This window comes from Prunus avium, chromosome 8 (assembly GCF_965620075.1).
Source record: "Prunus avium chromosome 8, drPruAviu1.hap1.1, whole genome shotgun sequence".
In the NCBI taxonomy this organism is placed as follows: Eukaryota; Viridiplantae; Streptophyta; class Magnoliopsida; order Rosales; family Rosaceae; genus Prunus; species Prunus avium.
This window is the reverse complement of record NC_142291.1, coordinates 21743115-21770330: the sequence shown is the minus strand read 5'-3', so window position 1 is coordinate 21770330 and position 27216 is coordinate 21743115.

The window sequence follows — 27216 nt, the reverse complement described above, 5'->3', positions numbered from 1 at the left end:
AGAAATTGGACAATTCAATTTCAACGGCAGTTCGTTCCTAATTGGAGTGGTTGGTGTATTCCATACTTCTAGCGATTGGATTTGAATGAAAACTCACCAAATGACTCCTCCCACCATATTATGATGTTGCCCAAGTTTTGGGCTCGATGCGAAATCAATAGGTGTTCCAAATTGGAAAATTCACATTCAACGGCAGTTCGTTCGTAACTGGAGTGGTTGGTGTATTCCATACTTCTAGCGATTGGATTTCACTCAAAACTAACCAAATGACTCCACCCACCATATTATGATGTTGCCCAAGTTTGGGGCTCGATCCGAAATCAATAGGTGTGAGAAATTGGACAATTCAAGTTCGACGGCAGTTCGTTCCTAATTGGAGTGGTTGGTGTATTCCATACTTCTAGCGATTGGATTTCACTCAAAACTCACCAAATGACTCCTCCCACCATATTATGATGTTGCCTAAGTTTTGGGCTCGATCCGAAGTCAATAGGTGTGAGAAATTGGGCAATTCAAGTTCAACGGCAGTTCGTTCCTAATTGGAGTGGTTGGTGTATTGCATACTTCTAGCGATTGGATTTCACTCAAAACTCCCCAAATGACTCCTCCAACCATATTATAATGTTGCACAAGTTTGGGGTTCGATCCGAAATCAGCAGGTGTGAGAAATTGGACAATTCAATTTCAACGGCAGTTCGTTCCTAATTGGAGTGGTTGGTGTATTCCACACTTCTAGCGATTGGATTTCACTCAAAACTCACCAAATGATTCCTCCCACCATATTATGATGTTGCCCAAGTTTTGGGCTCGGTCCGAAATCAATAGGTGTTCGAAATTGGACAATTCAAGTTCAACGGCAGTTCGTTCCTAATTGGAGTGGTTGGTGTATTCCATACTTCTAGCGATTGGATTTCACTCAAAACTCACCAAATGACTACTCCCACCATATTATGATGTTGCCGAAGTTTTGGTCTCGATCCGAAATCAATAGGTGTTCCAAATTGGACAATTCAAGTTCCACGGCAGTTCGTTCCTAATTGGAGTGGTTGGTGTATTCCATACTTCTAGCGATTGGATTTCACTCAAAACTCACCAAATGACTCCTCCCACCATATTATGATGTTGCCCAAGTTTGGGGCTCGATTCGAAATCAATAGGTGTTCCAAATTGGACAATTCAAGTTCAACGGCAGTTCGTTCCTAATTGGAGTGGTTGGTGTATTCCATACTTCTAGCGATTGGATTTCACTCAAAACTCACCAAATGACTCCTCCCACCATATTATGATGTTGCCCAAGTTTTGGGCTCGATCCGAAATCAATAGGTGTTCCAAAATGGACAATTCAAGTTCAACGGCAGTTCGTTCCTAATTGGAGTGGTTGGTGTATTCCATACTTCTAGCAATTGGATTTCACTCATAACTCACCAAATGACTCCCCCCAACGTATCATGATGTTGCCCAAGTTTTGGGCTCAATCCGAAATCAATAGGTGTTCGAAATTGGACAATTCAAGTTCAACGGCAGTTCGTTCCTAACTGGAGTGGTTGGTGTATTCCATACTTCTAGCGATTGGGTTTCACTCAAAACTCACCAAATGACTCCTCCCACCATATTATGATGTTGCCCAAGTTTTGGGCTCGATCCGAAATCAATTGGTGTGAGAAATTGGAAAATTCAAGTTCAACGGCAGTTCGTTCCTAATTGGAGTGGTTAGTGTATTCCATACTTCTAGCGATTGGATTTCACTCAAACCTCACCAAATGACTCCTCAAACCATATTATGATGTTGCCCCAGTTTTGGGCTCGATCCGAAATCAATAGGTGTTCCAAATTGGACAATTCAAGTTCCACGGCAGTTCGTTCCTAATTGGAGTGGTTGGTGTATTCCATACTTCTAGCTATTGGATTTCACTCAAAACTCACCAAATGACTCCTCCCACCATATTATGATGTTGCCCAAGTTTTGGGCTCGATCCGAAATCAATAGGTGTGAGAAATTGGACAATTCAAGTTCAACGGCAGTTCTTTCCGAATTGGAGTGGTTGGTGTATTCCATACTTCTAGCGATTGGATTTCACTCAAAATTCACCAAATGACTCCTCCCACCATATTATGATGTTGCCCAAGTTTTGGGCTCGATCCGAAATCAATAGGTGTTCCAAATTGGACAATTCAAGTTAAACGGCAGTTCGTTCCTAATTGGAATGGTTGGTGTATTCCATACTTCAAGCGATTGGATTTCACTCAAAACTCACCAAATGACTCCTCCCACCATATTATGATGTTGCCCAAGTTTTGGGCTCGATCCGAAATCAATAGGTGTTCCAAAATGGACAATCCAAGTTCAACGGCAGTTCGTTCCTAATTGGAGTGGTTGGTGTATTCCATACTTCTAGCAATTGGATTTCACTCAAAACTCACCAACTGACTCCTCCCACCATATTATGATGTTGCCCAAGTTTTGGGCTCGATCCGAAATCAATAGGTGTTCCAAATTGGACAATTCAAGTTAAACGGCAGTTCGTTCCTAATTGGAGTGGTTGGTGTATTCCATACTTCTAGCGATTGGATTTCACTCAAAACTCACCAAATGACTCCTCCCACCATATTATGATGTTGCCCAAGTTTTGGTCTCGATCCGAAATCAATAGGTGTTCCAAATTGGGCAAGTCAAGTTCAACGGCAGTTCGTTCCTAGTTGGAGTGGTTGGTGTATTCCATACTTCTAGCTATTGGATTTCACTCAAAACTCAGCAAATGACTCCTCCCACCATATTATGATGTTGCCCAAGTTTGGGGCTCGATTCGAAATCAATAGGTGTTCCAAATTGGACAATTCAAGTTCAACGGCAGTTCGTTCCTAATTGGAGTGGTTGGTGTATTCCATACTTCTAGCGATTGGATTTCACTCAAAACTCACCAAATGACTCCTCCCACCATATTATGATGTTGCCCAAGTTTTGGGCTCGATCCGAAATCAATAGGTGTTCCAAAATGGACAATTCAAGTTCAACGGCAGTTCGTTCCTAATTGGAGTGGTTGGTGTATTCCATACTTCTAGCAATTGGATTTCACTCATAACTCACCAAATGACTCCCCCCAACATATCATGATGTTGCCCAAGTTTTGGGCTCGATCCGAAATCAATAGGTGTGAGAAATTGGACAATTCAAGTTCAACAGCAGTCCGTTCCTAACTGGAGTGGTTGTTGTATTCCATACTTCTAGCGATTGGGTTTCACTCAAAACTCACCAAATGACTCCTCCCACCATATTATGATGTTGCCCAAGTTTTGTGCTCGATCCGAAATCAATAGGTGTTCCAAATTGGACAATTCAAGTTCCACGGCAGTTCGTTCCTAATTGGAGTGGTTGGTGTATTCCATTCTTCTAGCTATTGGATTTCACTTACAACTCACCAAATGACTCCTCCCACCATATTATGATGTTGCCCAAGTTTGGGGCTCGATCCGAAATCAAAATGTGTTCCAAATTGGACAATTCAAGTTCAACGTCAGTTCGTTCCTAATTGGAGTGGTTGGTGTATTCCATACTTCTAGCGATTGGATTTCACTCAAAACTCACCAAATGACTCCCACCATATTATGATGTTGCCCAAGTTTTGGGCTCGATCCGAAATCAATAGGTGCTCCAATTTGGACAATTCAAGTTCAACGGCAGTTGGTTCCTAATTGGAGTGGTTGGTGTATTCTATACGTCTAGCGATTGGATTTCACTCAAAACTCACCAAATGACTCCTCCCACCATATTATGATGTTGCCCAAGTTTTTGGCTCGATCCGAAATCAATAGGTGTGAGAAATTGGACAATTCAATTTCAACGGCAGTTCGTTCCTAATTGGAGTGGTTGGTGTATTCCATACTTCTAGCGATTGGATTTCACTCAAAACTCACCAAATGACTCCTCCCACCATATTATGATGTTGCCCAAGTTTTGGGCTCGATCCGAAATCAATAGGTGTTCCAAAATGGACAATTGAAGTTCAACGGCAGTTCGTTCCTAATTGGAGTGGTTGGTGTATTCCATACTTCTAGCAATTCGATTTCACTTATAACTCACCAAATGACTCCCCCCAACATATCATGATGTTGCCCAAGTTTTGGGCTCGATCCGAAATCAATAGGTGTGAGAAATTGGACAATTCAAGTTCAACAGCAGTTCGTTCCTAACTGGAGTGGTTGGTGTATTCCATACTTCTAGCGATTGGGTTTCACTCAAAACTCACCAAATGACTCCTCCCACCATATTATGATGTTGCCCAAGTTTTGGGCTCGATCCGAAATCAATAGGTGTGAGAAATTTGACAATTCAAGTTCAACGGCAGTTCGTTCCTAATTGGAGTGGTTAGTGTATTCCATACTTCTAGCGATTGGATTTCACTCAAACCTCACCAAATGACTCCTCCCACCATATTATGACGTTGCCCAAGATTTGGGCTCGATCCGAAATCAATAGGTGTGAGAAATTGGACAATTCAAGTTCAACGGCAGCTCGTTCCTAATTGGAGTGGTTTGTGTATTCCATACTTCTAGCGATTGGATTTCACTCAAACCTCACCAAATGACTCCTCAAACCATATTATGATGTTGCCCAAGTTTTGTGCTCGATCCGAAATCAATAGGTGTTCCAAATTGGACAATTCAAGTTCCACGGCAGTTCGTTCCTAATTGGAGTGGTTGGTCTATTCCATACTTCTAGCTATTGGATTTCACTTACAACTCACCAAATGACTCCTCCTACCATATTATGATGTTGCCCAAGTTTGGGGCTCGATCCGAAATCAAAAGGTGTTCCAAATTGGACAATTCAAGTTCAACGTCAGTTCGTTCCTAATTGGAGTGGTTGGTGTATTCCATACTTCTAGCGATTGGATTTTACTCAAAACTCACCAAATGACTCCCACCATATTATGATGTTGCCCAAGTTTTGGGCTCGATCCGAAATCAATAGGTGCTCCAAATTGGACAATTCAAGTTCAACGGCAGTTCGTTCCTAATTGGAGTGGTTGGTGTATTCTATACGTCAAGCGATTGGATTTCACTCAAAACTCACCAAATGACTCCTCCCACCATATTATGATGTTGCCCAAGTTTTGGGCTCGATCCGAAATCAATAGGTGTGAGAAATTGGACAATTCAATTTCAACGGCAGTTCGTTCCTAATTGGAGTGGTTGGTGTATTCCATACTTCTAGCGATTGGATTTCACTCAAAACTCACCAAATGACTCCTCCCACCATATTATGATGTTGCCCAAGTTTTGGGCTTGATCCGAAATCAATAGGTGTGAGAAATTGGACAATTCAAGTTCAACGGCAGTTCGTTCGTAACTGGAGTGGTTGGTGTATTCCATACTTCTAGCGATTGGATTTCACTCAAAACTCACCAAATGACTCCTCCCACCATATTATGATGTTGCCCAAGTTTGGGGATCGATCCGAAAACAATAGGTGTGAGAAATTGGACAATTCAACTTCGACGGCAGTTCGTTCCTAATTGGAGTGGTTGGTGTATTCCATACTTCTAGCGATTGGATTTCGCTCAAAACTCCCCAAATGATTCCTCCCACCATATTATGATGTTGCCCAAGTTTTGGGCTCGGTCCGAAATCAATAGGTGTGAGAAATTGTTAAATTCAATTTCAACGGCAGTTCGTTCCTAATTGTAGTGGTTGGTGTATTCCATACGTCTAGCGATTGGATTTCACTCAAAACTCACCAAATGATTCCTCCCACCATATTATGATGTTGCCCAAGTGTTGGGCTCGATCCGAAATCAATAGGTGTCAAAGATTGGCCAATTCAAATTCAACGGCAATTCGTTCCTAATTCTAGTGGTTGGTGTATTCCATACTTCTAGCGATTGTATTTCACTCAAAACTCACCAAATGACTCCTCCCACCATATTATGATGTTGCCCAAGTTTTGGGCTCGATCCGAAATCAATAGGTGTTCCAAATTGGACAATTCAAGTTCAACGGCAGTTCGTTCCTAATTGGAGTGGTTGGTGTATTCCGTACTTCTAGCGATTGGATTTCACACAAAACTCACCAAATGACTCCTCCCACCATATTATGATGTTGCCCAAGTTTTGGGCTCGATCCGAAATCAATAGGTGTGAGAAATTGGACAATTCAATTTCAACGGTAGTTCGTTCCTAATTGGAGTGGTTGGTGTATTCCATACTTCTAGCGATTGGATTTCACTCAAAACTCACCAAATGACTCCTCCCACCATATTATGATGTTGCCCAAGTTTTGGGCTCGATCCGAAATCAATAGGTGTTCCAAATTGGACAATTCAAGTTCAACGGCAGTTCGTTCCTAATTGGAGTGGTTGGTGTCTGCCGCGCAAACCTCACGGCCTGGGTTTCCTTGGCGAGGAGACGTGCGTTGACACGCGGTTTCCTGCTTTTGGGTGCGGTGCGTTTGTGCGCGGGCGTGCCCGCACGGTCTACCGTGCGTCGAGATGTTTGATGAGTATTGGATGGGTGAGTGGTGCTCCTGCTTGAACTCGTCTTCTAATCAAACAATTGTAGCCGAGAAAGGAACTGGTCTCGGCCGTTAGGTTCACGGCGTAAACTACAAGGCCGTTGAGTGATGGTGTTGGTGGCGGGTTTTGGGGCGGTGCTCCGGCGCGCTGCTCAGGGAGCGGCGGTCGTGTGATATATGGGGTGAGTGAACGAACAACAAGGATGGTGCTCCGGCGCCTTGAAAGTCAAGGGTCGTATGATATATTGATGAATGGATTTTCCTTACAACCTAACACTACTCCTAGGAAAGCAAGTAAAGATATTGAAAGTGCATTACAGGAAAAAATAAGTTGTTCCGTGGGAGGCTTGGTTTTGGTGTTTGAACCTTTTGAATGTAGCTCGAGCCTTGTATTTATAGGGAGAGTCCCTGGAGGAGTAATCGAGGCTGAAAATCTGCATGGTGGAGCTTGATTAGAGCAAGTGGGCAGTCTAATCGACATTTGGGATCGTGAAGTATGGTGGTGTGACCCCAAATCCTGGTGAATCTCGGCCGCCGTTCTCGATCGTTGGTTCTGAGCTTCTGGCCGTGGAGACGCATTTATGGCCTGGATAGCTGGTGAGCTGACCTCTCAAGCTGTCAGAACTCTTGTGAGAATGTCCACGTCTAATCACTCTGATTCTTATCACCAAATCCTGACTCTAGTCACTTCCCACCTTCCCTCATGCATTAAATGCTTATTTGTGGCCAGTGGGTTTGCTGCATTAAATAGGCACTACTTCATTAAATGAAGCCTGAGACCCTGTTGTCACGTGATGATTTTCCTTTAATGTCTTGGCCGCAATTTTGCCTGGCCTCGGTCTCGGCCTGCGCTTGAGGCCGAGATGATCATGCCTTAGCATTTCCTCTTTTGTGTTCAGGAGGGCGAACTACCCTGGCGAAACGCCGCGTTTTAGCTTTTACGAGCAAGGGCCGGGGCCGAGAAAAGGGGTTCCCTCAGCCAGCTCATGGCCGTGATTTATTAGGCACAAACATTGCCCCCACATCCCTGGATTCTTCGGCCTTGGCATGGGTAGGGGCCGAATGGATTCCAAGGGATGGACCCTTCGCATTCCTCCTGAAGTGATTGACAAATGGGGCATTAAATGCGTAGGCCAATCAGCTTATTTAATGCCTTGAGCACGTCGTGCAGGCCATCATTGCCCAGGGCGTCGCTTCGTTTTGTCAGAGGAAATGCCGGCCCTTGGGTTTTTCGACGTGTCATCGTGCCCTTAGCCTGCACGAGCCATCAATTTGCCTTGCTAATCGAAACGTCAGCCACCATGTCTCTGTCATAATTTCGCGTGCTCTGGGTGCGCTGTCAGGCCGTTTCATCTTTCGAGGTTCATTCCTCTGCGTTTTGAGCTCCAGCGCCAGTATAAAACCCAAACGCCTTCGCATTTCCCATCAAACTCCCAAAACTTCTGGATTTATCTTCTTCGAAGATTCATACTGGCTTTCCCCAGTCTCCTCAGCCTTTGTTCCTCAAATTTGAAAACTCTTACTATTCAGTGAACTTCCCTTTTAATCGCTCTGGAGCCCTTCTTCGATTCCTGGGCTTCGCCCTCCCTTATTCCAAACTGCCCTAATGATCCCCATTGCAGCTTCCTCAAAACCAGAGAACCAACCCTGCTGAGTCTCATGACTTGGCGATTTGGCCTTGTCCAGATGACTTGGCAGTTTGATGAGGGCGAGAGGACCTGGGGTGATGAACTCGCCATGGCCGAATTGATGCGGCTGAGTACTCTGGTTACGTCCATGGCCAGAGTGACGGCCCCTACCATGGTTGGAGTAGTGGCTCCTACCATACTCGGAATGACGATCGCTTACCATGTCCGGAGTGATGGCCGCTACCGCGGCCTGATCGACGGCCGCTGCTACTGCCAGAATGGCGACTGCTTACCACGTCTGGAGTGGCAGCAGCCTTCCGTGACCGGAGTGCCGGCCCTTGCTCCTTTCACGGCCTGGGGTGAAGCCTTGGTTTCAAGCTGGCCGTGGCTGATGACGATATAGGCGACGGAGGTACTGCCTTGGGGGAGAGTGTCTGACTGTCTCGCAAGAAGACCATGGAGACGAAGTGCGTAGATTTTAGGATGCGATTTTTCTTATATGTGTTTGTACTCGGCCATGACCTGGCCGTCTCCTTGTAATCACGCCCCCATTTCTTTAAATCAAATGAATAAAATGAAGTATGATTGGCTTCAGTTCGCCTTTGTCGTGCTGCATACTCCACTTTGATATTTTGCAAATTTCATAACTTTTTCACGGCTTTCTCCCATAATGACGGGGTATATTTCTTCAAATATTGGCCGTTGATTGGCAGGTTGTGCCATTCCCCATCTCTATCCCTTAACTGAAATGCACCTCGGCCAAGAATTCGTTCGATAATGAACGGCCCTTCCCAATTGGGCGAAAATTTGCCGAACCGAGGATCCTTTGTCCCAATAGGGAGCACGGCTCGCCATACTAGGTCGCCTTCGGCGAAAGCCTTTTGCTTAACTCTTTTGTTATACGCCTTCGCCGCAATTTGCTTTTGTGCCTGCATTAGGTTATAGGCATCGAGTCTAGATTGCTCCAAGTCTTCCAACTCCTGAGCCATGGCTTGTGCATAATTCCCCCTTTCATGCCCAGGCTGCTCGGCCACACGGAGAGACCGAACTTTTAACTCCATCGGGACGATGGCGTTGTGTCCGTAAGTTAAGGCGTAAGGAGATGTGCCCGTGGCCGACCGCTTTGAGGTTCGGTAAGCCCAAAGAGCTTCGGGGAGCAAGTCGTGCCATGCCCTAGGTTTTTCCTCGATCATTTTCTCCAGGATGCCCTTGATCACCTTGTTACTTGCTTCGGCCTGTCCGTTAGATTGGGGGTAGTAAGGCGTTGAGTGGATCAATTTGATCCCCATTTTCTCGGTGTACTCCCGTGTCTCGGCCGATGCGAATACCGGGCCGTTGTCGGCCGTGATGGTTTCTGGGATACCGAACCGATGAACGATGTGATTGTCAAAGAATTTGACCACCTGTGCACTGGATATTGACCGATAGGACTCGGCCTCGACCCACTTGGTGAAATAGTCGGTCGCCACCAGAATCCATGAATGTTGGTTGGATGCGGCCGGATGGATTTTGCCGATGATGTCCACGGCCCACCCTCTGAATGGCCACGGTTTGGTCACCGGGTGGAAGGCTTCGGCCGGTACCCTTTGTATGGGGCCGTAGATTTGACACCTGATACATCCCTTCGCATATTCTATGCAATCTTTCAAAATGGTCGGCCAGTAATAGCCGTGCCTCCGAACCAACCACCTCATCTTGACCCCAGACTGATGAGCACCACAAATCCCCTCGTGGGATTCATTCATGATGACCTTGATGTCCTCGGCGCTGGGACATAGGAGCAATAAACCATCTGATCCCTTTCGATATAGCTCATTCTGATAAATCAAATAACACCGAGCCTGGAAACGTGTAGTCCTCTCATGGCTGCCAGAAGGGTTACGCAAATATTTCACTATAGGGTAGCGCCAGTCGGCCTCGGCCGTGTCAATTTCGTCAGTGATATCGGCCGAAGACACCTGCGCTGTCATTCTACGTTCGGTCAAAGCTGGCAAGGTACGCCTCTCGGCCCTTATCACGCGATCATGGTCAGTGTTCGGGATGTTTACGCCTGACGCTACCTGGGCCATCTCGTTGGCCTCACCGTTTTCGGCGCGTGGTACATGAACAAAGGAAATTCTAGAGAATCCATCGGCCGTGTTGAGGGCCGTCACATAATACATGGCCAAATTCTCGCTCGTGCATTGGTATTCCCCAGTTAGTTGGTTAATCACCAGCTGAGAATCACCGTGGACCAAGACACGGGTTGCCTTCATTTCCTTCAAAATCTCGAGACCGATGATGAGCGCTTCGTACTCGGCCTGATTATTAGTGCATCTGAAGTCGAGTTGGAATGCGAACTGCCATTTTTGCCCTTTGGGAGATTCAATCACAACTCCGGCTCCTGACCTGGCCTCGGTACTGGAGCCGTCGAAGTGCATGGTCCAATAATTCTTTTCCATGTGGGCCATACCGATCTCGACCTCCAATTCCTCCTCTTGCCCCTGGGCCGGGTGATGAGCTAGGAAATCGGCCAATGCCTGACCCTTGACCGATTTCTGAGCTACGTATTGAAAGGTGAATTCGGACAACGCCATCGTCCATTTCCCAATTCAGCCGCGTATGATCGGCCGAGTAAGCATATATTTGATGAGATCGGTCTTGGAGATGATTTGAATGACCGAAGGTAGCATATAATGCCGCAACTTGGTGGCCGCGAAATAAAACGCGAGGCATAACTTTTCGATCGGCGAATAGTTTAATTCGGCAGTGTTGAGGGTGCGGCTTAGATAGTGCACTGCTTGCTCGCGCCCAGATTCGTTGTTCTGAGCCAGCAGACAGCCGATAAAAACCTCTGAAGCCGAAATGTAAAGGCTCAATGGTTTCCCTCTTTTCGGCGGCATAAGGACCGGCGGTTGGGACAAATATTTCTTGATGTCGTCGAGGGCCGCCTGATGCTCTACTCCCCATACGAATCGTTCCGTGTCTTTCAGTTTGAGCAAGGGGGACAGCGGCCTGATTTTCCCTGCCAGATTGGATATGAACCGTCTTAAAAAGTTGACCTTGCCGAGGAAGGCTGAAGCTCCTTCTTGGTCCTTGGTGGAGGTGCCGCCATAATGGCCGTGGCCCTATTTTTATCCACCTCGATCCCTCGCTGGTGAACCAAGAAACCGAGGAAATTCCCGGCGGTGACGCCGAAAGCACATTTCTTTGGGTTCATCTTTAGGCCATGTGCTCGCATTCGGTCAAAAGCTTGCCGTAGATGTTTGACGTGGTCGTCCTTAGATGGGGATTTTACAACAACGTCGTCGATGTAGACCTCAACAGCGATTGGATTTCACTCAAAACTCACCAAATGACTCCTCCCACCATATTATGATGCTGCCCATGTTTTGGGCTCGATCCGAAATCAATAGGTGTTCCAAATTGGACAATTCAAGTTCAACGGCAGTTCGTTCCTAATTGGTGTGGTTGGTGTATTCCATACTTCTAGCGATTGGATTTCACTCAAAACTCAACAAATGACTCCTCCCACCATATTATGATGTTGCAAAAGTTTGGGGTTCGATCCGAAATCAACAGGTGTGAGAAATTGGACAATTCAAGTTCAACGGCAGTTCGTTCCTAATGGGAGTGGTTGGTGTATTCCATACCTCTAGCAATTGGATTTCACTCAAAACTCACCAAATGACTCCTCCCACCATATTATGATGTTGCCCAAGTTTTGGGCTCGATCCGAAATCAATAGGTGTGAGAAATTGGACAATTCAATTTCAACGGCAGTTCGTTCCTAATTGGAGTGGTTGGTGTATTCCATACTTCTAGCGATTGGATTTCACTCAAAACTCACCAAATGACTCCTCCCACCATATTATGATGTTGCCCAAGTTTGGGACTTAATCCGAAATCAATAGGTGTTCCAAATTGGACAATTCAAGTTCAACGGCAGTTTGTTCCTAATTGGAGTGGTTGGTGTATTCCATACTTCTAGCGATTGGATTTCACTCAAAACTCACCAAATGACTCCTTCCACCATATTATGATGTTGCCCAAGTTTTGGGCTCGATCCGAAATCAATAGGTGTGAGAAATTGGACAATTCAATTTCAACGGCAGTTCGTTCCTAATTGGAGTGGTTGGTGTATTCCAAACTTCTACCGATTGGATTTCACTCAAAACTCACCAAATGACTCCTCCCACCATATTATGATGTTGCCCAAGTTTTGGGCTCGATCCGAAATCAATAGGTGTGAGAAATTGGACAATTCAATTTCAATGGCAATTCGTTCCTAATTGGAGTGGTTGGTGTATTCCATACTTCTAGCGATTGGATTTCACTCAAAACTCACCAAATGACTCCTCCCACCATATTATGATGTTGCCCAAGTTTTGGGCTCGATCCGAAATCAATAGGTGTTCCAAATTGGACAATTCAAGTTCAACGGCAGTTCGTTCCTAATTGGAGTGGTTGGTGTATTCCACACTTCTAGCAATTGGATTTCACTCAAAACTCACGAAATGACTCCCCCCACCACATTATGATGTTGCCCAAGTTTTGGGCTCGATCCGAAATGAATAGGTGTTCCAAATTGGACAATTCAAGTTCAACGGCAGTTCGTTCCTAACTGGAGTGGTTGGTGTATTCTATACTTCTAGCAATTGGATTTCACTCAAAACTCACCAAATGACTCCTCTCACCATATTATGTTGTTGCCCAAGTTTTGGGCTCGATCCGAAATCAATAGGTGTGAGAAATTGGACAATTCAATTTCAACGGCAGTTCGTTCCTAATTGGAGTGGTTGGTGTATTCCATACTTCTAGCGATTGGATTTCACTCAAAACTCACCAAATGACTCCTCCCACCATATTATGATGTTGCCCAAGTTTTGGGCTCGATCCGAAAGCAATAGGTGTGAGAAATTGGGCAATTCAATTTCAACGGCAGTTCGTTCCTAATTGGAGTGGTTGGTGTATTCCATACTTCTAGCAATTGGATTTCACTCAAAACTCACCAAATGACTCCTCCCACCATATTATGACGTTGCCCAAGTTTTGGGCTCAATCCGAAATCAATAGGTGTTCCAAATGGGATAATTCGAGTTCAACGGCAGTTCGTTCCTAATTGGAGTGGTTGGTGTATTCCATACTTCTAGCAATTGGATTTCACTCAAAACTCACCAAATGACTCCTCCCATCATATTATGTTGTTGCCCAAGTTTTGGGCTGGATCCGAAATCAATAGGTGTTCCAAATTGGACAATTAAAGTTCAACGGTAGTTCGTTCCTTATTGGAGTGGTTGGTGTATTCCATACTTCTAGCAATTGGATTTCACTCAAAACTCACCAAATGACTCCTCCCACCATATTATGATGTTGCCCAGGTTTGGGGCTCGATACGAAATCAATAAGTGTGAAAAATTGGACAATTCAAGTTCAACGGCAGTTCGTTCCTAATTGGAGTGGTTGGTGTATTCCATACTTCTAGCGATTGGATTTCACTCAAAACTCACCAAATGACTCCTCCCACCATATTATGATGTTGCCCAAGTTTTGGGATCGATCCGAAATCAATAGGTGTTCCAAATTGGACAGTTCAAGTTCAACGACAGTTCGTTCCTAATTGGAGTGGTTGGTGTATTCCATACTTCAAGCAATTGGATTTTATTCAAAACTCACCAAATGTCTCCTCCCACCATATTATGATGTTGCCCAAGTTTTGGGCTCGATCTGAAATCAATAGGTGTGAGAAATTGGACAATTCAAGTTCAACGGCAGTTCTTTCCGAATTGGAGTGGTTGGTGTATTCCATACTTCTAGCGATTGGATTTCACTCAAAACTCACCAAATGAATCCTCAAACCATATTATGATGTTGCCCAAGTTTTGGGCTCGATCCGAAATCAATAGGTGTCAAAAATTGGACAATTCAAATTCAACGGCAATTCGTTCCTTATTGGAGTGGTTGGTGTATTCCATACTTTTAGCGATTGGATTTCCCTCAAAACCCACCAAATGACTCCTCCCACCATATTATGATGTTGCCCAAGTTTTGGGCTCAATCCGAAATCAATAGGTGTGAGAAATTGGACAATTCAAGTTCAACGGCAGTTCATTCCTAACTGGAGTGGTTGGTGTATTCCATACTTCTACCGACTGGTTTCACTCAAAACTCACCAAATGACTCCTCCCACCATATTATGACGTTGCCCAAGTTTGGGGCTCGATCCGAAATCAATAGGTGTTCCAAATTGGACAATTCAAGTTCAACGGCCGTTCGTTCCTAATTGGAGTGGTTGGTGTATTCCATACTTCTAGCGATTGGATTTCACTTAAAACTCACCAAATGACTCCTCCCACCATATTATGATGTTGCCCAAGTTTTGGGCTCGATCCGAAATCAATAGGTGTGAGAAATTGGACAATTCAAGTTCAACGGCAGTTCATTCCTAATTGGAGTGGTTGGTGTATTCCATACTTCTAGCGATTGGATTTCACTCAAAACTCACCAAATGACTCCTCCCACCATATTATGATGTTGCCCAAGTTTTGGGCTCGATCCGAAATCAATAGGTGTTCCAAATTGGACAATTCAAGTTCAACGGCAGTTCGTTCCTAATTGGAGTGGTTGGTGTATTCCATACTTCTAGCGATTGGATTTCACTCAAAACTCACCAAATGACTCCTCCCACCATATTATGATGTTGCCCAAGTTTTGGGCTCGATCCGAAAGCAATAGGTGTGAGAAATTGGGCAATTCAAGTTCAACGGCAGTTCGTTCCTAATTGGAGTGGTTAGTGTATTCCATACTTCTTGCGATTGGATTTCACTCAAAACTCAACAAATGACTCCTCCCACCGTATTATGATGTTGCCCAAGTTTGGGGCTCGGTCCAAACTCAATAGGTGTGAGAAATTGGACAATTCAAGTTCAACGGCAGTCCGTTCCTAATTGGAGTGGTTGGTGTATTCCATACTTCTAGCGATTGGATTTCACTGGAAACTCACCAAAGGACTCCTCCCACCATATTATGATGTTGCCCAAGTTTTGGGCTCGATCCGAAATCAATAGGTGTTCGAAATTGGATAATTCAAGTTCAACGGCAGTTCATTCATAATTGGAGTGGTTGGTGCATTTGTTGTGTAGTTACAGCTGCACCAAAATGGATTCAGCTGCATCCTCGACTTGTGATACTCGCAAGTGCACGAGCCGTTCGGTAGTATAGCGTATGTAAGTGCGAGGTCGATCCCACGAGGATTAGTGATTGAATGATTCAATTCATTTTCCCTACACAAAACAGAAATGAAAAAGAAGGGAAATAAATAAAACAAGGAAGAAAGAAAATAACTAACTCAAGCAGATAAGTTCCCAAGTTCAATTAGATTAACGGATTGATTCTAGCTAATGTATGATTAAGCCATGGTGTGTGGTCATAACCTTGTGTTCCTAATTCCCGAATTTGATCATTTGTTGTCTAACCTAAAATTAAGCATTAGGAACCCATTAAGCATAGAAGAACAATTTAAACAACCAAGCATGTATCTAATCCCTGTTGTCGAATGTCCATACATACTCTTCCTATTCATAGTTCAATTCGAATTAAAGCATGGTGTATACTCTTAATTCAAACCAAGATAGCTAACATGCAAGCCTTAATGGTGATCAATCATTCAAACTAGCATATTAACTTATAAGCATAATGAATAAGAACATGAACCATAATTGAAACTTGGAAACTAATCAAACTTGAGACTAAAGAAAAGAATTTACATAATGAGAAGTAAAGTGGAACTAAGAAAAACTTAAGGAAAATTTCAACACAAAAGATTTCATTACAACAATTGAAAACTAGAAAGAGAAACTAAGAGAATTTGAGGGAGAGAAGGGAAGGGAGCTCTAGAGAAGTGTTTGAGAGCTCCCCCCCTTGGGGTGTGATTACAAGCTTAGAGAACTTCCCTATTTATAGGCCTAGGGGAAGTGAAAATCTGAATTATACAATTGAATTTTCTAAACACACTAACTTCACCTAACATACAACACTTAATTCACCAACTTAACCTAACACACAATTGCATTTGAAAACAATTCTTCTTGTCATTAAGCTTAGTGTTGCATCATCCACTTCAACTTCAATTAATTCATTTGGCTGCTGCAAAATTCCACTCAAAAATAGGTATTGAATATGCTTCACCAAACTTTCCCACAATCAACAACACTTCATCATGCATATGTCATGCATGACAATGCATTGCAGCCAGCTTGTGGGCTCGTTTTGGGCTTGTGGCTCCAATCTGAAAAATCTGGAAAAATATGGATCTTGAAGCTCTTTGAATTATCTTTCCAAGCATATGCAGCCCAACTCAAGGCAAAATCCGGAAGGCCTTCAAATGTGATTTTTGGCCCAGTAACGCAGATGCTGCCGAATTTGACCTTAAGTTACCAAAACATGTATAACTTTCTCTAGAAGACTCGGAATCATGAACCGTAAAATTTTACAGAAAATAGACTTCCGTATCTTTCCAATGATATATGGCTTATTATCTGGTTCTTCTTGAGTAAGTACAGTCTAAACCGTGAAGTTGACTGATCTGCAGACACCGTTTTGAACTAAATTGTCTCCAAAATGCAATTAGTGAGTCTCAAGCTTATTACACTAAAATAAACACAAAACTTATTAAAAGCACAAGTTTAACTCAAAAACATAACCAAATCATAAGTTAGAAGGGTACAAAATGATATGTAAATATGCACCGATCAGCATTCCATACTTCTAGCGATTGGATTTCACTCAAAACTCACCAAATGACTCCTCCCACCATATTATGATATTGCCCAAGTTTTGGGCTCGATCCGAAATCAATAGGTGTGAGAAATTGGACAATTCAAGTTCAACGGCAGTTCGTTCCTAATTGGAGTGGTTGGTGTATTCCATACTTCTAGCGATTGGATTTCACCCAAAACTCACCAAATGACTCCTCCCACCATATTATGATATTGCAAAAGTTTGGGGTTCGATCCGAAATCAACAGGTGTGAGAAATTGGACAATTCAAGTTCAACGGCAGTTCGTTCCTAATGCGAGTGGTTGGTGTATTCCATACCTCTAGCGATTGGATTTCACTCAAAACTCACCAAAAGGACTCCTCCCACCATATTATGATGTTGCCCAAGTTTGGGGCTCGATCCGAAATCAATAGGTGTGAGAAATTGGACAATTCAAGTACAACGGCAGTTCGTTCCTAATTGGAGTGGTTGATGTATTCCATACTTCTAGCGATTGGATTTCACTCAAAACTCACCAAATGACTCCTCCCACCATATTATGATGTTGCCCAAGTTTTGGGCTTGATCCGAAATCAATAGGTGTTCCAAATTGGACAATTCAAGTTCAACGGCAGTTCTTTCCTAATTGGAGTGGTTGGTGTATTCCATACTTCTAGCGATTGGATTTCACTCAAAACTCACCAAATGACTCCTCCCACCATATTATGATGTTGCCCAAGTTTTGGGCTCGATCCGAAATCAAAAGGTGTGAGAAATTGGACAATTCAATTTCAACGGCAGTTCGTTCCTAATTGGAGTGGTTGGTGTATTCCATACTTCTAGCGATCGGATTTCACTCAAAACTCACCAAATGACTCCTCCCACCATATTATGATGTTGCCCAAGTTTTGGGCACGATCCGAAATCGATAGGTGTTCCAAATTGGACAATTCAAGTTCAACGGCAGTTCGTTCCTAATTGGAGTGGTTGGTGTATTCCATACTTCTAACGATTGGATTTCACTCAAAACTCACCAAATGACTCCCCCCACCATATTATGATGTTGCCCAAGTTTTGGGCTCGATCCGAAATCAATAGATGTTCCAAATTGGACAATTCAAGTTCAACAGCAGTTCGTTCCTAATTGGAGTGGTTGGTGTATTCCATACTTCTAGCAATTGGATTTCACTCAAAACTCACCAAATGACTCCTCCCACCATATTATGATGTTGCACAAGTTTGGGGTTCGATCCGAAATCAACAGGGTTGAGAAATTGGGCAATTCAAGTTCAACGGCAGTTCGTTCCTAATGGGAGTGGTTGGTGTATTCCATACCTCTAGCGATTGGATTTCACTCAAAACTCACCAAATGACTCCTCCCACCATATTATATTGTTGCCCAAGTTTGGGGCTCGATCCGAAATCAATAGGTGTGAGAAATTGGACAATTCAAGTACAACGGCAGTTCGTTCCTAATTGGAGTGGTTGGTGTATTCCATACTTCTAGTGATTGGATTTCACTCAAAACTCACCAAATGACTCCTCCCACCATATTATGATGTTGCCCAAGTTTTGGGCTCGATCCGAAATCAATAGGTGTGAGAAATTGGACAATTCAATTTCAACGGCAGTTCATTCCTAATTGGAATGATTGGTGTATTCCATACTTCTAGCGATTGGATTTCACTCAAAACTCACCAAATGACTCCTCCCACCATATTATGATGTTGCCCTTGTTTTGGGCTGGATCCGAAATCAATAGGTGTTCCAAATTGGACAATTCAAGTTCAACGGCAGTTCGTTCCTAATTGGAGTGGTTGGTGTATTCCATACTTCTAGCGATTGGATTTCACTCAAAACTCTCCAAATGACTCCTCCCACCATATTATGTTGTTTCCCAAGTTTTGGGCTCGATCCGAAATCAATAGGTGTTCCAAATTGGACAATTCAAGTTCAACGGCAGTTCTTCCCTAATTGGAGTGGTTGGTGTATTCCATACTTCTAGCGATTGGATTTCACTCAAAACTCACCAAATGACTCCCCGCACCATATTATGTTGTTGCCCAAGTTTTGGGCTCGATCCGAAATCAATAGGTGTTCCAAATTGGACAATTCAAGTTCAACGGCAGTTCGTTCCTAATTGGAGTGGTTGGTGTATTCCATACTTCTAGCGATTGGATTTCACTCAAAACTCACCAAATGACTCCTCCCACCATATTATGATGTTGCACAAGTTTGGGGTTCGATCCGAAATCAACAGTTGTGAGAAATTGGACAATTCAAGTTCAACGGCAGTTCGTTCCTAATGGGAGTGGTTGGTGTATTCCTTACCTCTAGCGATTGGATTTCACTCAAAACTCACCAAATGACTCCTCCCACCATATTATGATGTTGCCCAGGTTTCGGGATCGATCCGATATCAATAGGGGTTCCAAATTGGACAATTGAAGTTCAACGGCAGGTCGTTCCTAATTGGAGTGGTTGGTGTATTCCATACTTCTAGCTATTGGATTTCACTCAAAACTCACCAAATGACTCCTCCCACCATATTATGATGTTGCCCAAGTTTTGGGATCGATCCGAAATCAATAGGTGTTCCAAATTGGACAATTCAAGTTCAGCGGCAGTTCGTTCCTAATTTGAGTGGTTGGTGTATTCCATACTTCTAGTGATTGGATTTCACTCAAAACTCACCAAATGAGTCCTCCCACCATATTATGATGTTGCCCAAGTTTTGGGCTCGATCCGAAATCAATAGGTGTTCCAAATTGGACAATTCATGTTCAGCGGCAGTTCGTTCCTAATTTAAGTGGTTGGTGTATTCCATACTTCTAGGGATTGGATTTCACTCAAAACTCACCAAATGACTCCCCCCACCAAATTATGATGTTGCCCAAGTTTTAGGCTCGATCCGAAATCAATAGGTGTTCCAAATTGGACAATTCAAGTTCAACGGCAGTTCGTTCCTAATTGGAGTGCTTGTTGTATTCCATACTTCTAGCTATTGGATTTTACTCAAAACTCACCAAATGACTCCTCCAACCATATTATGATGTTGCCCAGGTTTGGGGCTCCATCCGAAATCAATAGGTGTGAGAAACTGGACAATTCAAGTTCAACGGCAGTTCGTTCCAAATTGGAGTGGTTGGTGTATTCCATACTTCTAGCGATTGGATTTCACGCAAAACTCACCAAATGACTCCTCCCACCATATTATGATGTTGCCCAAGTTTTGGGCTCGATCCGAAATCAATAGGTGTTCCAAATTGGACAATTCAAGTTCAACGGCAGTTCGATCCTAATTTGAGTGGTTGGTGCATTCCATACTTCTAGCGAATGGATTTCACTCAAAACTCACCAAATGACTCCCCCCACCATATTATAATGTTGCCCAAGTTTTGGGCTTGATCCGAAATCAATAGGTGTTCCAAATGGGACAATTCAAGTTCAATGGCAGTTCGTTCCTAATTGGAGTGCTTGGTGTATTCCATACTTCTAGCTATTGGATTTTAGTCAAAACTCACCAAATGACTCCTCCAACCATATTATGATGTTGCCCAGGTTTGGGGCTCCATCCGAAATCAATAGGTGTGAGAAATTGGACAATTCAAGTTCAACGGCAGTTCGTTCCTAATTGGAGTGGTTGGTGTATTCCATACTTCTAGTGATGGGATTTCAGTCAAAACTCACCAAATGACTCCTCCCACCATATTATAATGTTGCCCAAGTTTTGGGATCGATCCAAAGTCAATAGGTGTTTCAAATTGGACAATTCAAGTTCAACGGCAGTTCGTTCCTAATTGGAGAGCTTGGTGTATTCCATATTTCTAGCGATTGGATTTCACTCAAAACTCACCAAATGACTCCTCCCACCATATTATGATTTTGCCCAAGTTTTGGGCTCGATCTGAAATCAATTTGGTGTGAGAAATTGGACAATTCAAGTTCAACGGCAGTTCGTTCCGAATTAGAGTGGTCGGTGTATTCCATACTTCTAGCGATTGGATTTCACTCAAAACTCACCAAATGACTCCTCAAACCATATTATGACGTTGCCCAAGTTTTGGGCTTGATCCGAAATCAATATATGTCAAATATTTTACAGTTCAAATTCAACGGCAGTTCGTTCCTAATTGGAGTGGTTGGTGTATTCCATACTTCTAGCGATTGGATTTCACTCAAAACTCACCAAATGACTCCTCCCACCATATTATGATGTTGCCCAAGTTTTGGGCTCGATCCGAAATCAATAGGTGTTCCAAATTGGACAATTCAAGTTCAACGGCAGTTCGTTCCTAATTGGAGTGCTTGGTGTATTCCATACTTCTAGCGATTGGATGTCACTAAAAACTCACCAAATGAGTCCTCCCACCATATTATGATGTTGCCCAAGTTTTGCGCTCGATCCGAAATCAATATGTGTTCCAAATTGGGCAATTCAAGTTCAACGGGAGTTCATTCCTAATTGGAGTGGTTGGTGTATTCCGTTCTTCTAGCGATTCGATTTCACTCAAAACTAACCAAATGACTCCTCCCACCATATTATGATGTTGCCCAAGTTTTGGGCTCGATCCGAAATCAATATGTGTTCCAAATTGGACAATTCAAGTTCAACGGCAGTTAGTTCCTAATTGGAGTGGTTGGTGTATTCCATACTTCTAGCGATTGGATTTCACTCAAAACTCACCAAATTACTCCTCCCACCATATTATGATGCTGCCCAAGTTTTGCGCTCGATCCGAAATCAATAGGTGTTCGAAATTGGACAATTCAAGTTCAACGGCAGTTCCTTCCTAATTGGAGTGGTTGGTGTATTCCATACTTCTAGCGATTGGATTTCACTCAAAACTCACCAAATGACTCCTCCCACCATATTATGATGTTGCAAAAGTTTGGGGTTCGATCCGAAATCAACAGGTGTGAGAAATTGGACAATTCAAGTTCAACGGCAGTTTGTTCCTAATGGGAGTGCTTGGTGTATTCCATACCTCTAGCAATTGGATTTCACTCAAAACTCACCAAATGACTCCTCCCACCATATTATGATGTTGCCCAAGTTTTGGGCTCGATCCGAAATCAATAGGTGTTCCAAATTGGACAATTCAAGTTCAACGGCAGTTAGTTCCTAATTGGAGTGGTTGGTGTATTCCATACTTCTAGCGGTGGGATTTCACTCAAAACTCACCAAATGACTCCTCCCACCATATTATGATGTTGCCCAAGTTTTGGGATCGATCCAAAGTCAATAGGTGTTTCAAATTGGACAATTCAAGTTCAACGGCAGTTCGTTCCTAATTGGAGTGGTTGGTGTATTCCATATTTCTAGCGATTGGATTTCACTCAAAACTCACCAAATGACTCCTCCCACCATATTATGATTTTGCCCAAGTTTTGGGCTCGATCCGAAATCAATAGGTGTGAGAAATTGGACAATTCAAGTTGAACAGCAGTTCGTTCCGAATTAGAGTGGTTGGTGTATTACATACTTCTAGCGATTGGATTTCACTCAAAACTCACCAAATGACTCCTCAAACCATATTATGACGTTGCCCAAGTTTTGGGCTCGATCCGAAATCAATATATGTCAAATATTTTACAATTCAAATTCAACGGCAGTTCGTTCCTAATTGGAGTGGTTGGTGTATTCCATACTTCTAGCGATTGGATTTCACTCAAAACTCACCAAATGACTCCTCCCACCATATTATGATGTTGCCCAAGTTTTGCGCTCGATCCGAAATCAATAGGTGTTCCAAATTGGACAATTGAAGTTCAACGGCAGTTCGTTCCTAATTGGAGTGGTTGGTGTATCCCATACTTCTAGCAATTGGATTTCACTCAAAACTCACGAAATCACTCCCCCCACCATATTATGATGTTGCCCAAGTTTTTGGGCTCGATCCGAAATCAATAGGTGTTCCAAATTGGACAATTCAAGTTCAACGGCAGTTCGTTCCTAACTGGAGTGGTTGGTGTATTCTATACTTCTAGCAATTGGATTTCACTCAAAACTCACCAAATGACTCCTCTCACCATATTATGATGTTGCCCAAGTTTTGGGTTCGATCCGAAATCAATAGGTGTGAGAAATTGGACAATTCAATTTCAACGGCAGTTCGTTCCGAATTGGAGTGGTTGGTGTATTCCATACTTCTAGCAATTGGATTTCACTCAAAACTCACCAAATGACTCCTCCCACCATATTATGACGTTGCCCAAGTTTTGGGCTCAATCCGAAATGAATAGGTGTTCCAAATGGGACAATTCGAGTTCAACGGCAGTTCGTTCCTAATTGGAGTGGTTGGTGTATTCCATACTTCTAGCAATTGGATTTCACTCAAAACTCACCAAATGACTCCTCCCATCATATTATGTTGTTGCCCAAGTTTTGGGCTCGATCCGAAATCAATAGGTGTTCCAAATTGGACAATTCAAGTTCAACGGTAGTGCGTTCCTAATTGGAGTGGTTGGTGTATTCCATACTTCTAGCGATTGGATTTCACTCAAAACTCACCAAATGACTCCTCCAACCATATTATGATGTTGCCCAAGTTTTGGGCTCGATCCGAAATCAGTAGGTGTTCCAAATTGGACAATTCAAGTTCAACGGCAGTTCGTTCCTAGTTGAAGTGGTTGGTGTATTCCACACTTCTAGCGATTGGATTTCACTCAAAACTCACCAAATGACTCCTCCCACCATATTATGATGTTGCCCAAGTTTTGGGCTCGATCCGAAATCAATAGGTGTTCCAAATTTGACAGTTCAAGTTCAACGGCAGTTCGTTCCGAATTGGAGTGGTTGGTATATTCCATACTTCTATCGATTTGATTTCACTCAAAACTCACCAAATGACTCCTCCCACCATATTATGATGTTGCCCAAGTTTTTGACTCGATCCGAAATCAATAGGTGTCAAAAATTGGACAATTCAAATTCAACCGCAATTCGTTCCTAATTGGAGTGGTTGGTATATTCCATACTTCTAGCGATTGGATTTCACTCAAAACTCACCAAATGACGCCTCCCACCATATTATGATGTTGCCCAGGTTTGGGGCTCGATCCGAAATCAATAGGGGTGAGAAATTGGACAATTCATGTTCAACGGCAGTTCGTTCCTAATTGGAGTGGTTGGTGTATTCCATACTTCTAGCGATTGGATTTCACTCAAAACTCACCAAATGACTCCTCCCACCATATTATGCTGTTGCCCAAGTTTTGGGATCGATCCGAAATCAATAGGTGTTCCAAATTGGACAATTCAAGTTCAACGACAGTTCGTTCCTAATTGGAGTGGTTGGGGTATTCCATACTTCAAGCAATTGGATTTCATTCAAAACTCACCAAATGACTCCTCCCACCATATTATGATGTTGCCCAAGTTTTGGGCTCGATCCGAAATCAATAGGTGTGAGAAATTGGTCAATTCATGTTCAACGGCAGTTCGTTCCTAGTTGGAGTGGTTGGTGTATTCCATACTTCTAGCGATTGCATTTCACTCAAAACTCACCAAATGACTCCTCCCACCATATTATGATGTTGCCCAAGTTTTGGGCTCGATCCGAAATCAATAGGTGTTCCAAATTGGACAATTGAAGTTCAACGGCAGTTCGTTCCTAATTGGAGTGGTTGGTGTATTCCATACTTCTAGCGATTGGATTTCACTCAAAACTCACCAAATGAATCCTCCCACCATATTATGATGTTGCACAAGTTTGGGGTTCGATCCGAAATCAATAGGTGTGAGAAATTGGACAATTCAAGTTCAACGACAGTTCGTTACAAATTGGAGTGGTTGGTGTATTCCATACTTCTAGCGATTGGATTTCACTCAAAACTAACCAAATGACTCCTCCCACCATATTATGATGTTGCCCAAGTTTGGGGCTCGGTCCAAAATCAATAGGTGTGAGAAATTGGACAATTCAAGTTCAACGGCAGTTCGTTCCTAATTGGAGTGGTTGGTGTATTCCATACTTCTAGCGATTGGATTTCACTCAAAACTCACCAAATGACTCGTCCCGCCATATTATGATGTTGCCCAAGTTTTGGGCTCGATCCGAAATCAATAGTTGTTCCAAATTGGACAATTCAAGTTCAACGGCAGTTCGTTCCTAATTGGAGTGGTTGGTGTATTCCATACTTCTAGCAATTGGATTTCACTCAAAACTCACCAAATGACTCCTCCCACCATATTATGATGTTGCCCAAGTTTTGGGCTCGATCCGAAATCAATAGTTGTGAGAAATTGGACAATTCAAGTTCAACGGCAGTTCGTTCCTAATTGGAGTGGTTGGTGTATTCCATACTTCTAGCGATTGGATTTCACTCAAAACTCACCAACCGACTCCTCCCACCATATTATGATGTTGCCCAGGTTTGGGGTTCGATCCGAAATCAACAGGTGTGAGAAATTGGACAATTCAAGTTCAACGGCAGTTCGTTCCTAATTGGAGTGGTTGGTGTATTCCATACCTGTAGCAATTGGATTTCACTCAAAACTCACCACATGACTCCTCTCACCATATTATGATGTTGCCCAACTTTTGGGCTCGATCCGAAGTCAATAGGTGTTCCAAATTGGACAATTCAAGTTCAACGGCAGTTCTTTCCTAATTGGGGTGGTTGGTGTATTCCAAACCTCTAGCGATTGGATTTCACTCAAAACTCACCAAATGACTCTTCCCACCATATTATTATGTTGCCCAAGTTTTGGGCTCGATCCGAAATCAATACGTGTGAGAAATTGGACAATTTAAGTTCAACGGCAGTTCGTTCCTAATTGGAGTGGTTGGTGTATTCCATACTTCTAGTGATTGGATTTCACTCAAAACTCACCAAATGACTCCTCTCACCATATTATGATGTTGCCCAAGTTTTGGGCTCGATCCGAAGTCAATAGGTGTTCCAAATTGGACAATTCAAGTTCAACGGCAGTTCATTCCTAATTGGGGTGGTCGGTGTATTCCAAACCTCTAGCGATTGGATTTCACTCAAAACTCACCAAATGACTCCTCCCACCATATTATGAAATTGCCCAAATTTTGGGTTCAATAAGAAATCAATAGGTGTTCCAAATTGGACAATTCAAGTTCAACGGCAGTTCGTTCCTAATTGGAGTGGTTGGTGTAGTCCATACTTCCAGCGATTCGATTTCACTCAAAACTCACCAATTGACTCCTCCCTCCATATTATGATGTTGCCAAAGTTTTGGGCTCGATCCGAACTCAATAGGTGTGAGAAATTGGACAATTCAAGTTCAACGGCAGTTCGTTCCTAATTGGAGTGGTTGGTGTATTCCATACTTCTAGCGAGTGGATTTCACTCAAAACTAACCAAATGACTCCTCCCACCATATTATGATGTTGCCCATGTTTTGGGCTCGATCTGTAATCAATAGGTGTTCCAAATTGGCCAATTCAAGTTCAACGGCAGTTCGTTCCTAATTGGAGTGGTTGATGTATTCCATACTTCTAGCGATTGGATTTCACTCATCCCTCACCAAATGACTCCTCCCACCATATTATGATGTTGCCCAAGTTTTGGGCTCGATCCGAAATCAATAGGTGTTCCATATTGGACAATTCAAGTTCAACGGCAGTTCGTTCCTAATTGGAATGGTTGGTGTGTGCCATACTTCTAGTGATTGGATTTCACTCAAAACTCACCAAATGACTCCTCCCACCATATTATGATGTTGCCCAAGTTCAACGGCAGTTCGTTCCTAATTGGTGTGGTTGGTGCATTCCATACTTCCAGCGATTGGATTTCACTCAAAACTCACCAAATGACTCCTCCCACCAAATTATGATGTTGCCCAAGTTTTGTGCTCGATCTGAAATCAATAGGTGTTCCAAATTGGACAATTCAAGTTCAACGACAGTTCGTTCCTAATTGGCGTGGTTGGTGTATTTCATACTTCTAGCGATTGGATTTCACTCAAAACTCACCAAATGACTCCTCCCACCGTATTATGATGTTGCCCAAGTTTTGGGCTCGATCCGAAATCAATAGGTGTGAGAAATTGGACAATTTAATTTCAACGACAGTTCGTTCCTAATTGGAGTGGTAGGTGTATTCCATACTTCTAGCGATTGGATTTCACTCAAAACTCACCAAATGACTCCTCCCACCATATTATGATGTTGCCCAAGTTTTGGGCTCGATCCGAAATCAATAGGTGTTCCAAATTGGACAATTCAAGTTCAACGGCAGTGCGTTCCTAATTGGAGTGGTTGGTGTATTCCATACTTCTAGCGATTGGATTTCACTCAAAACTCACCAAATGACTCCTCCCACCATATTATGATGTTGCCCAAGTTTTGGGCTCGATCCGAAATCAAT